Source organism: Triticum urartu, chromosome 4, assembly GCF_003073215.2.
Source record: "Triticum urartu cultivar G1812 chromosome 4, Tu2.1, whole genome shotgun sequence".
NCBI lineage: Eukaryota > Viridiplantae > Streptophyta > Magnoliopsida > Poales > Poaceae > Triticum > Triticum urartu.
This window is the reverse complement of record NC_053025.1, coordinates 44,772,515-44,783,885: the sequence shown is the minus strand read 5'-3', so window position 1 is coordinate 44,783,885 and position 11,371 is coordinate 44,772,515.

The window sequence follows — 11,371 nt, the reverse complement described above, 5'->3', positions numbered from 1 at the left end:
TTTGTAGGCTAAGAAAATCGTCGGAGGTCTTATACCTCTTGACGTGGGCACGAGCCTGAAATCCCAATTTCAGCCCTCAAAACATCTCATATGTTTTGCGACGTTTCAAAAACCGTCTTCGGTGCCTCAACTCTAAACCGTTTAACTGAACTATCACGTAGTTATCAAAACGTGTATGTCAGATGTTCGCAACATCCACAGACAACGTTCGAGGTTCAGCACACTGAGCGGTGCATTAAGGACATAAGCCTTTTATAAAGCAATGAGGACAATCCTCAGTTTACGGACCTAGTCCGCATAATTGCTACTATCAACTTTCAACTAAATTTTCTCTAGGAACATAACTAAACAGTAGAACTGAAGCGCGAGCTACGACATAATTTGCAAAATCCTTTTGACTATGTTCAGGATAATTAAGTTCATCTTATGAACTCCCACTTAGATAGACATCCCTCTAGTCATCTAAGCGATTACATGATCCGAGTCAACTAGGCCGTGTCCGATCATCACGTGAGACGAACTAGTCAACGTCGGTGAACATCTTCATGTTGATCGTATCTTCTATACGACTCATGCTCGACCTTTCGGTCTTCTGTGTTCCGAGGCCATGTCTATACACATGCTAGGCTCGTCAAGTTAACCCTAAGTGTTTTGCTGTGTAAAACTGTCTTACACCCGTTGTATGTGAACGTAAGGATCCATCACACCCGATCATCACGGCGTGCTTAGAAACGACGAACTGTAGCAACGGCGCACAGTTAGGGGAGAACACTTCTTGAAATTTTAATGAGGGATCATCTTATTTGCTACCGTCGTTCTAAGCAAATAAGATGTATAAACATGATAAACATCACATGCAATCAAATAGTGACATGATATGGCCAATATCATATAGCTCCTTTGATCTCCATCTTGGGGCTCCATGATCATCTTGTCACCGGCATGACACCATGATCTCCATCATCATGATCTCCATCATCGTGTCTTCTTGAAGTTGTCACGTCATCTATTACTTCTACTACTACAGCTAACGGTTAGCAATAAAGTAAAGTAATTACATGACGTTTAAGTTGACACGCAGGTCATAAATAAATAAAGACAACTCCTATGGCTCCTGCCGGTTGTCATACTCATCGACGTGCAAGTCGTGATTCCTATTACAAGAACATGATCAATCTCATACATCACATATATCATTCATCACATCCTTTGGCCATATCACATCACATAGCATACCCTGCAAAAACAAGTTAGACGTCCTCTAATTGTTGTTTGCATGTTTTACGTGGCTGCTATGGGTTTCTGGCAAGAACGCATCTTACCTACGCAAAAGCCACAACGTGATATGCCAATTGCTATTTACCCTTCATAAGGACCCTGTTCATCGAATCCGATCCGACTAAAGTGGGAGAGACAGACACCCGCCAGCCACCTTATGCAACTAGTGCATGTTTGTCGGTGGAACCGGTCTCACGTAAGAGTACGTGTAAGGTTGGTCCGGGCCGCTTCATCCCACGATGCCGCCGAATCAAGATAAGACTAGTAACGGCAAGCATATTGAACAAAATCAACGCCCACAACTACTTTGTGTTCTACTCGTGCATAGAAACTACGCATAGACCTAGCTCATGATGCCACTGTTGGACACGTAGCATAAATTCAAAATTTTCCTACGTGTCACCAAGATCAATCTATGGAGTCATCTAGCAACGAGGGAGGATTGGATCTACATACCCTTGTAGATCGCGCGCGGAAGCGTTCAAGAGAACGGGGTTGATGGAGTCGTACTCGTCGTGATCCAAATCACCGATGATCCTAGCGCCGAACGGACGGCACCTCCGCGTTCAACACACGTACGGAACGGAGACGTCTCCCATGCCTTGATCCAGCAAGGAGGAGGGAGAGGTTGATGGAGATCCAGCAGCACGACGGCGTGGTGGAAGTAGCGGGATTCCAACAGGGCTTCGCTAAGCGCTGCGGGAGGAAGAAGATGTGTCACGGGAGGGAGAGGGAGGCGCCAGGCCTTAGATTGGTTTGCTCCTCCTTTTCCCCACTATATATAGGGCCAAGGGAGAGGGGGGAGGCGCAGCCCTTGCCCCTTCCTCCAAGGAAGGGTGCGGCCAAGGGTGGGGAGGAGTCCATCCTCCCCAAGGCACCTCGGAGGTGCCTTCCCTTTAGGACTCTCCCCTTTTCTTTATATTCTTTACCTCCGGACCATTCCGGAACTCCTCGTGACGTCCGGGATCTCATCCGGGACTCCGAACAACTTTCGGGTTACCGCATACTAATATCTCTATAACCCTAGCGTCACCGAACCTTAAGTGTGTAGACCCTACGGGTTCGGGAGACATGCAGACATGACCGAGACGTTCTCCGGTCAATAACCAACAGCGGGATCTGGATACCCATGTTGGCTCCCACATGTTCCACGATGATCTCATCGGATGAACCACGATGTCAAGGACTTAATCAATCCCGTATACAATTCCCTTTGTCTAGCGGTATTGTACTTGCCCGAGATTCGATCGTCGGTATCCCTATACCTTGTTCAATCTCGTTACCGGCAAGTCTCTTTACTCGTTCCGTAACACATCATCCCGTGATCAACTCCTTGGTCACATTGCGCATATGATGATGTCCTACCGAGTGGGCCCAGAGATACCTCTCCGTTTACACGGAGTGACAAATCCCAGTCTCGATTCGTGCCAACCCAACAGACACTTTCGGAGATACCTGTAATGCACCTTTATAGTCACCCAGTTACGTTATGACGTTTGATACACCCAAAGCATTCCTACGGTATCCGGGAGTTGCACAATCTCATGGTCTAAGGAAATGATACTTGACATTGGAAAAACTTTAGCATACGAACTACATGATCTTGTGCTAGGCTTAGGATTGGGTCTTGTCCATCACATCATTCTCCTAATGATGTGATCCCGTTATCAACGACATCCAATGTCCATGGTTAGGAAACCGTAACCATCCATTGATCAACGAGCTAGTCAACTAGAGGCTCACTAGGGACATGGTGTTGTCTATGTATCCACACATGTATCTGAGTTTCCTATCAATACAATTATAGCATGGATAATAAACGATTATCATGAACAAGGAAATATAATAATAATCAATTTATTATTGCCTCTAGGGCATATTTCCAACAATAGGACCATGAGGACTCGCATGCGATCGTCAACTTCCAAAGCGTGCAACACATCAAACAACCATTTGACGCCCGTCGGTCGCACTGTTTTTAGGTCCGGCAAATTCCAGTGCTTTGCCATGGCCAGCCAGAGTTCCACCGCTCAGGGGCACCTGCAAAATACATGGAACGTATCCTCTCATTCCAATGCACATAGCGGGCAAGTATCAGTAACCTCCAGCGTTCTCAATTTTTTGTTAGCCCAAGTGGCCAAGCAATTCGATGCAAGCTTCCATGCGAATATACACACCTTAGGAGGAGCTGGGCACCTCCATATAAGTGCCCAGACGGCACGTCGCCTGTCCGGTGCCCTGCTCGTTGCGACTAAAGGTGGCAATAGGCGCTCGTTGAGGGCAAGAAGATAATCGCTCCGCACCGAGAAAGTTCCAGAGCTCTCTGCCGCCCATGCAATGAAATCACCAACGCGCCGAGGGGAAGCTTTGATTTTCAGAATCTCCATAACGTCCACATGCATGAAGTGTTGTTGGAGCAGCTCCACCTTCCAGTTCCCGTGGTCATCAAGCAATTGGTTTACTCGCCGCAACCGGCACCGACCTTGTGGAGAGATCGGTCCATGAGACAATGGATGAGGGATCCATTGGTCCCGCCAGATGCGCACCGAAGCCCCGTTGCCAATACGCCAGATTAATCCTTTCTTCAGGAGCTAGAGACCATGAACAATGGACTGCCACGTGGGTGAGGCATTGCCACATAAAACTGTGTCCTCGAGGCGTCCATCAGGGTAATAATGAGCCTTTAAAACCTGTGTGCACAAACTGTCGGGGTTAGAAATTAAACGCCACGCTTGTTGGTCAAGCAACACTTGGTTGAATAGCCGAAAGTCCCGGAAGCCAAGTTCGCTCTGCTCCTTAGGCCTGATCATAGTATCCCAAGATCGCCAATGCGTCTTCCTTCTCCCTTCCTTAGCACCCCACCAAAAGTTTCTAACCATACGAGTAAGATCATCACATACACTGCGTGGAAGACGGAACACCCCCATGAGGTATGTAGGCAGGGATTGAGGCACGGCCTTAACAAGAATTTCCTTCCCTCCTTGAGAAGCACCTTCACCCCACGTCAAAATCCTCTTGGTGAGTTGCTCCTGTAGACTTTGGAACCTACCCTTTGACATACGTCTAGTTGGAGTTGGCAGCCCCAAGTAGCGTTCCTCAAGGTGCATGTTCTGTACTTGTAAAGCACGGGTGACTGCAGCTTGGTCCTCAGGCGGACACTTTCTCCCAAATAAAATAGAGCGCTTCGAGGGGTTGATAAATTGCCCATCTTTGATCTCCAAGGCCTCTGCTGCTGTTGCATGAAAAAATAGCAAAGTGTCATCCGCAAAAAGTAAGTGCAAGATGCCGGGCGCCCGAGGACACACACACACACTCGGGTAATTTGTCCATGTTGTACCTTCTGTTTTAGAATAGCATCAAGACCTTCAGCAACAAACAAGAATAGAAAAGGTGACAAAGGGTCTCCCTGCCGTAACCCGCGGGACGGGCCGAACGAATCTGAGCTGGCTCCATTTACTCTGACACTGTATGTCACCGAGGTCACACACATCATGATCCAGTGCACCCATCGGTGATCAAAGCCTAGCTGTTGCATCATCCGCCTTTGGAATTCCCAGTCCACCCTGTCATATGCCTTGGACAAATCAAGCTTGTATGCACAAACACTTTTGTTCCGATCCTTCTCCTGTTTGATAGTGTGGATGCACTTGAAAGCATTGAAAGCATTAGCAGTAATTAGTCTACCTGGAACAAAAGCACTCTGCTCCGGAGCAATGATCTCATCCAAAAAAGGCCTCAGCCAGTTCACTAGGCATTTAGAAATCACCTTATAAATCACATTGCATAGACTTATGGGACGATACTCTGCAAGTCTAGTTGGATCCTTTACCTTCGGAATCAGAAATATATTAGTACCATTGACACACTCGAGCATGATACCCGACTCAAAAAAATGCCGCACTGCCTTGATCACCTCCTCCTTCACAGTGCCCCAGTGCCGTTGGAAAAACCTAGCAGGAAAACCGTCGGGACCGGGCGCTTTTAAGGGCACTTTCTGGAAGAGGGCGTCACTGATTTCCTTATCCAAGAAAGGCGCACACAATTTGTCGTTCATGACAGCAGTAACTTTTGGCTAGAAAAGGTGAATAACTTCCTCTGGATCTATATTGGGGTCGGCTGTGAACATAGTCTCAAAATACTCTTGTGCCATTTTTAGCATAGTGCTTTGTTCCTGCTGCCATACTCCATGACTATCTCTCAACCCTTTTATTCTATTCTTCCGTGCTCTCCACACAGCTTTACAGTGAAAGAATTTTGTGTTGCGGTCCCCTTCTTTCAACCATGCGATACGTGATCGTTGGAGCCACAACATCTCCTCGCGGTATAGCAACTCATTCATGGAGTCCAATTCCCTCCTCAGTTCCGCTCGGTCCGCATTCATTTGCATGAGCTCTTCTAAACGCGATCGAGAATTTTCCAACTCTCTAGTAACATTCCCAAATTTTTTGTTGCTCCATGAGTGTAGTTTACCCATCACCTGTCCAAGAGCCAAGTGAACATCATGAATATTTTTCTTGCTACCCGCTGCATTCCATACCTCTGCTACAACTTCATCTAGGACCGGCTCGCACTCCCACATCAGCTCATACCGGCGGCAACGGCTGGGCCTTGGCGCCGTGTCCGGAGTGCATCGCACCAAGACTGGGCAGTGGTCCGAGCACGGGGAGACAAGGTGAACCACCTCTGGATCTGCATGCAGGTCACGCCACGAGTTCGTAGCCACAGCTCGATCCAACCGCACTTGGACATTGGCCCGTCCTCCTCTGCGGTTATCATATGTGAAGGGGTAGCCTGCAAAACCCAGATCAATAAGTCCACAAGTCTCTAAAGCATCTCTGAATATAAGCATTTGTCCTGGAGCTCGTGGTGTCTCTGACATATGTTCATAATCCCACATCGCCTCATTGAAATCTCCGACAAGAAGCCAGGGCAAGTTGCTTACCCCGTTCATACGGCGTATCGCATCCCACATAATGTGTCTATTTTCCACTCTAGGTTCACCATACACAAATGTGATACGCCAAGGTGGCTCGCTAGCTAACACACGCACATGGACATCAATCCATCTATTATTAGCCTCTTTGACCTCCACTGATAGGGAATCATGCCAAAACAGAGCTAGACCACCACTACGGCCATAACTACTAACTCCTTCAAAACCAGCAAGGCCTAAGCGAGAACGAAGACGTTGCATTTTTTCTTTGGGCTGTCTAGTTTCACACAAAAATACTAGTTTCGGGGAATGAGCACCAACCAGTGCTACCAGATCATGAACTGTACGAAGGTTCCCTGCCCCTCGACAGTTCCAACTTAAGCAATTCATTGCTCCTGACGGGGCGCCACACTCGGCCCCGTCAGTTCACCGGCGCCCCCAAGGCTGGTTGCCTCCAAATCCTCCAAACGCACCACACTACTCGCCATCTCCTCCATATGTGTCTCTGAATTCAGTCCCTATTGCTCTTGGTTAATGCATCATTTCTTCAGAATACCAGCTACACCCTCTCTTTTTAAGTCCATCATAGCTACCCCTTCCACGACATTAGGAACCTCACTCCCCATGACATCTTCCTTGCCCATCGTCATCGGCCGTTCCTGTGCTGCACTCCCGCTGTATGATTGATCTCGCACTCTAGAGCCTCCCACCGCCGTTACCGTGGCTCGCGTAACAGGCCTATCCATGGCTGCAACCTTGGTTCCACCATCGGACGGCTTCGGGCAGGCGACATCTGCAAGGGGAGCCCCATAATCGCCCTCACCATCTTCTGGCTTATCCTTAGCTACAACAAATTGAATCCCTAGGAGTTGCGTTGTCAACAGTTTTGCACAAGGAGAGTTCGCCTTGGTCTCTCGTGTTGGTAGAGAGGCACGATCTGGAGGTTCACGATCGTGATTAGATGTTGTAGATCCAGCCACCACGTCGGAAGGTTTCATAGGAGAGCTGCAGGCTAATTTCCTGGCGTAGCAGATAGGATATCTACCCTCCACGCACTCCATCGATCGAAAACGCGGGCCGCCGCGATCTCGTGGAGTCCACGACGAACGAACGGACAAAGCCGCAACGTGGCCATAGGCCGGACGGAGTCAAGCCATGGCAAGGGGTCCGGCAGGGGCCTTGGCCCTGTCGGAAACGGGGGGCGGCGGCGCCGCCGCCGCAGAGTCGCTAGGGGCGTCAAACCCTAGCATCGCTGGCTAACCAAGCACGTCTTATGTATTAAAAATGGTTATGCGTAACCACGAGCCTTCTTGATGGAAGCTCTGGTTTGCAAGAAGCTTACACCAAAGCTTGTCCCAATTCGGCCAAAAAAATTGCCGCAACATGTTCGTGCCATGTCATGACACCATGCCAAGTTTCATGATTTTTAGACGTGTTTTTGAATTACAGGAATTAAAAAACCAAGTTTCTCAATCTTTCTGGCCGAGCCAAACACCCAGATGTTTGAATTTCACTGCAATCTCTTGCATGGGGCCTGGAAATTCACCCAAGGACACACATGTGATTTTTCAAACAACTTTGGTGCACTGGAGCATGTGCTTGTAGTTCAAATTTGAATTTTGCACATTAAATGCCCAGAAACTCAATTAATGTATAAAAAGGCGAAACGAGCCCGGAATAATTCCAAAATTTAGCACGGTACTTCTATTTGGTCTAATCTGGCTGTGTAAAAAAATTAAGGCGGGAGAAGGCAGTGTACGTATGTCGTTTCACACACGGAGGTGACATGTTCCCTCTCGGAACCACGAGCCTTCTTGAGGGAAGCTCCGGTTTGCAAGAAGATTACACCAAAGCTTGTCCCAATTCGGCCAAAAAATACCGCAGCATGTTGGTGCCATGTCATGAGACCATGCCAAGTTTCATGATTTTCAGGCATGTTTTGGAATTACAGGAATTAAAAAACCAACTTTCTCAATCTTTCCGGCCGAGCCACGACGCCCAGATGATTGAATTTCACTCCCATCTCTTTCATGGGACCTAGAAATTCACCCAAGGACACACATGTGATTTTTCAAACAACTTTGGTGCACTGGAGCACGTGCTTGTAGTTCAAATTTAAACTATACACATTAAATGCGCAGGAACTCAATTAATGTATAAAAAGGCCAAACGAACACGGAGTAATTCCAAAATTTAGCACGATACTTCTATTTGGTCTAATCTGCATGTGTAAAAAAATTAAGGCGGGAGAAGGCAGTGCACATATGTCGTTTTGCACACGGAGGTGACACGTTCCCTCTCAGAACCAGGAGCCTTCTTGAGGGAAGCTCCGGTTTGCAAGAAGCTTACACCAAAGCTTGTCCCAATTCGGCCAAAAAATTACTGCATCATGTTGGTGCCATGTCATGACACCATGCCAAGTTTCATGATTTTCAGCCGTGTTTTGGATTTACAGGAATTAAAAAACCAAGTTTCTCAATCATTCCGGCTGAGCCACGACACCTAGATGTTTGAATTTTATTCCCATTTCTTGCATGGGACCTATAAATTCACCCAAAGACACACATGTGATTTTTCAGCAAATTTTGGTGCATTGGAGCATGTGCTTGTAGTTCAAATTTGAATTATACACATTAAATGCCCAGAAACTCAAATAATGCATAAAAATGACAAACGAACCCGGAGTAATTCCAAATTTAAACACGACCCTCATGTACTAGTTGCATGTTCACTGTACGTAAATGCTCTAGCAATTCAAATACCATCCTTTCGCTTCGTAACAACATTTTGTCTTTCAAAACATAATGAAAATAATCACGTATACCACAAACAGTTTACTAGAAAGAATCGTGTGGGATGCGATATAAAATATCTTGGCGCACCGTCTTGTCTGGCTTACGCAGGAAGCTTCGTCGTCTACAATCCACTGCCCCCGCTTGAACCACACTTGCGCACCAGTTTCTCGCGGCACCGAGCGGATTTTTTTGCCACCGCGGAAATATCTACCTTCCTGCCCCCTCCCTCCTACCAAAAGCCACATTTCCACTATTCCTCCTTGCTTTCCAAGTTCAAACCTTCACTGCTGCTTACTGGCAGCTTAGCCTCCCCGCCGGCGACCCTTCTTCTTGCAGCACCGCCTCCTCACCGGCTACCCTTCTTCTTGCAGCGCCGCCTCCTCGCCGGTGACCCTTCTTCTTGCAGCGCCGCCTCCTCGCCAACGACCCTTCTTCTTGCTGCGCAGCCTCCTCGCCGCCGACCCTTCTTCTTGATGCGCGGCCTCGTTGATATGGTCAGGTAATCCACACCCCACCCACACCAGCCTCCTCCTTTCCCGTCCCACATGCCCCGACTGACGGAGCAACACCTTTCACGGAAATCACTGCCCCCTCCTCTAATTAAGCGCTGCCCACAGCCATTTTACACGCAATATAACATGGAGCTAAGTAGCATGTGGCTACACACGCGAATGAGGTCGCTATGGCTGACATGCGTGTCGACCGCTAGATCTTGGAGGAGCACCTCGTCTTCGAGGCCACCGTCGACACCGCCGCGCGGTTGTCTACTTTAAAATACAGTTCGTGATGTTTTCTCGAGGCCACCGCCAGTGCCTTCTAGTGATTTGTCCTCTGTAATGTTAATATGCAATCTGATGTTCAGTTAACAGTTTGGTCCTCTGAAATGTAATGTTCAGTTAACACTTTGGTCCAACAATTGCTACATTTCGTAGTACTGTTCTCAAGCATTCTTTGTTTTGTTAACTGTCTTATATTCTAGTACATGTTTCTATTCTGCAATGTCATGCTCAGTTAGCTATTTTGGTTCATTTGGTCTGCTGCCCATTTAAATGTTTAGTTCAGTTCTGCAATTTGATTTTCATTTGCTGTGGGTACAATTTTGTATTGTTATGCATGTGACACCAATCGAATTTGGCTTTACTCAATACATATTCTACTGATAGTATGGCAACTCTCAGTTAACCTGATCAAGATCTTCCTTATGTGCGTTGCAGGGAAACAATGGGAGACACTGCGGTTTACCATCAAGGTTTGTTCAAGCAGGGTCCTTTGGCTAATAGCACATTATTGTGCAGTTGCAGGAATCATTCTAATATTTAGGTTTCTTACAATTTGGTCTTGCACATGTAGGTCCTGCTGTCAGAGGCTTAGACCCACTGTTCGACCAATTTTGCATATGGGGAAATGAGATGTCCATGAATATCAGTCAAGTCAAGAAACTCAGAAAGATTGTTAGGATGAAGAAACTTGCGACGAATAACAACAAGATCTTTGTTTGCACAATGAAGAAGACATCAGTCAACTATAGGATGGTACCAAGTCTTTTACTTTGTTTTTACCCCTTGCGCCATTTCAAAATTTACAACATCGATTTATGCATAGCTTTGTTTTCAGTACTTTTCAAAGCAGTTCACCGATGATTACCTCTCGAACCACCTGCATGGTCAAGAGGCGAGGAAGGTATTCTTTCAACAACCACGGTACACTATTGATGTCTTGCTGAAGAGGACGAAGGTTGGGTGGGCAATTATCCATAGCCACTGGCCTAAAGTTGCAAGGAAATTCAACATCACTGAAGGCTCAATATTTGCCTTCCGCTTCTGCAGTTTCCCATATGAGATTCATCTGTCTATTTACCGTGTATTATGCTACTTTCCAAAGGTTTTTGATGCTGCATGTGAAACTTGGTGCTGTTGTGTAATGGTGTAACTGAGTGCCGAAGCTATCTGATGTAATTTGATTATGAAATCCTGGTTGCTCTTATACGGATATGAAATATCTGGCGTGTTTTATAAGAAATATCAGTTTGATTAGTACATGGATTATCAATAATATGCTAATTACCCTGCTTATTGGGGTTTTCTATTGCAAATGGTTACTCAGACAACACCGTGGGCGATGAACTCAAACAACCCGCACGGTTTCTAGAAAGTAGGCATGTTCGATCAACTAACAATCACACACGGCTTCCGGCAGCGAACTGTTTGCGTTAGGCCACCTTACACAAATGTTTCCACACAAAGAACTATGTGGGATGTACATACCTACGGAAATGACTGTCTGGGATTCAACGTGTGGGAATTACATACCTACGGAAATGATTTCTGGGATTCACCGTGTGGGATGTACATACCTACGAAAATGA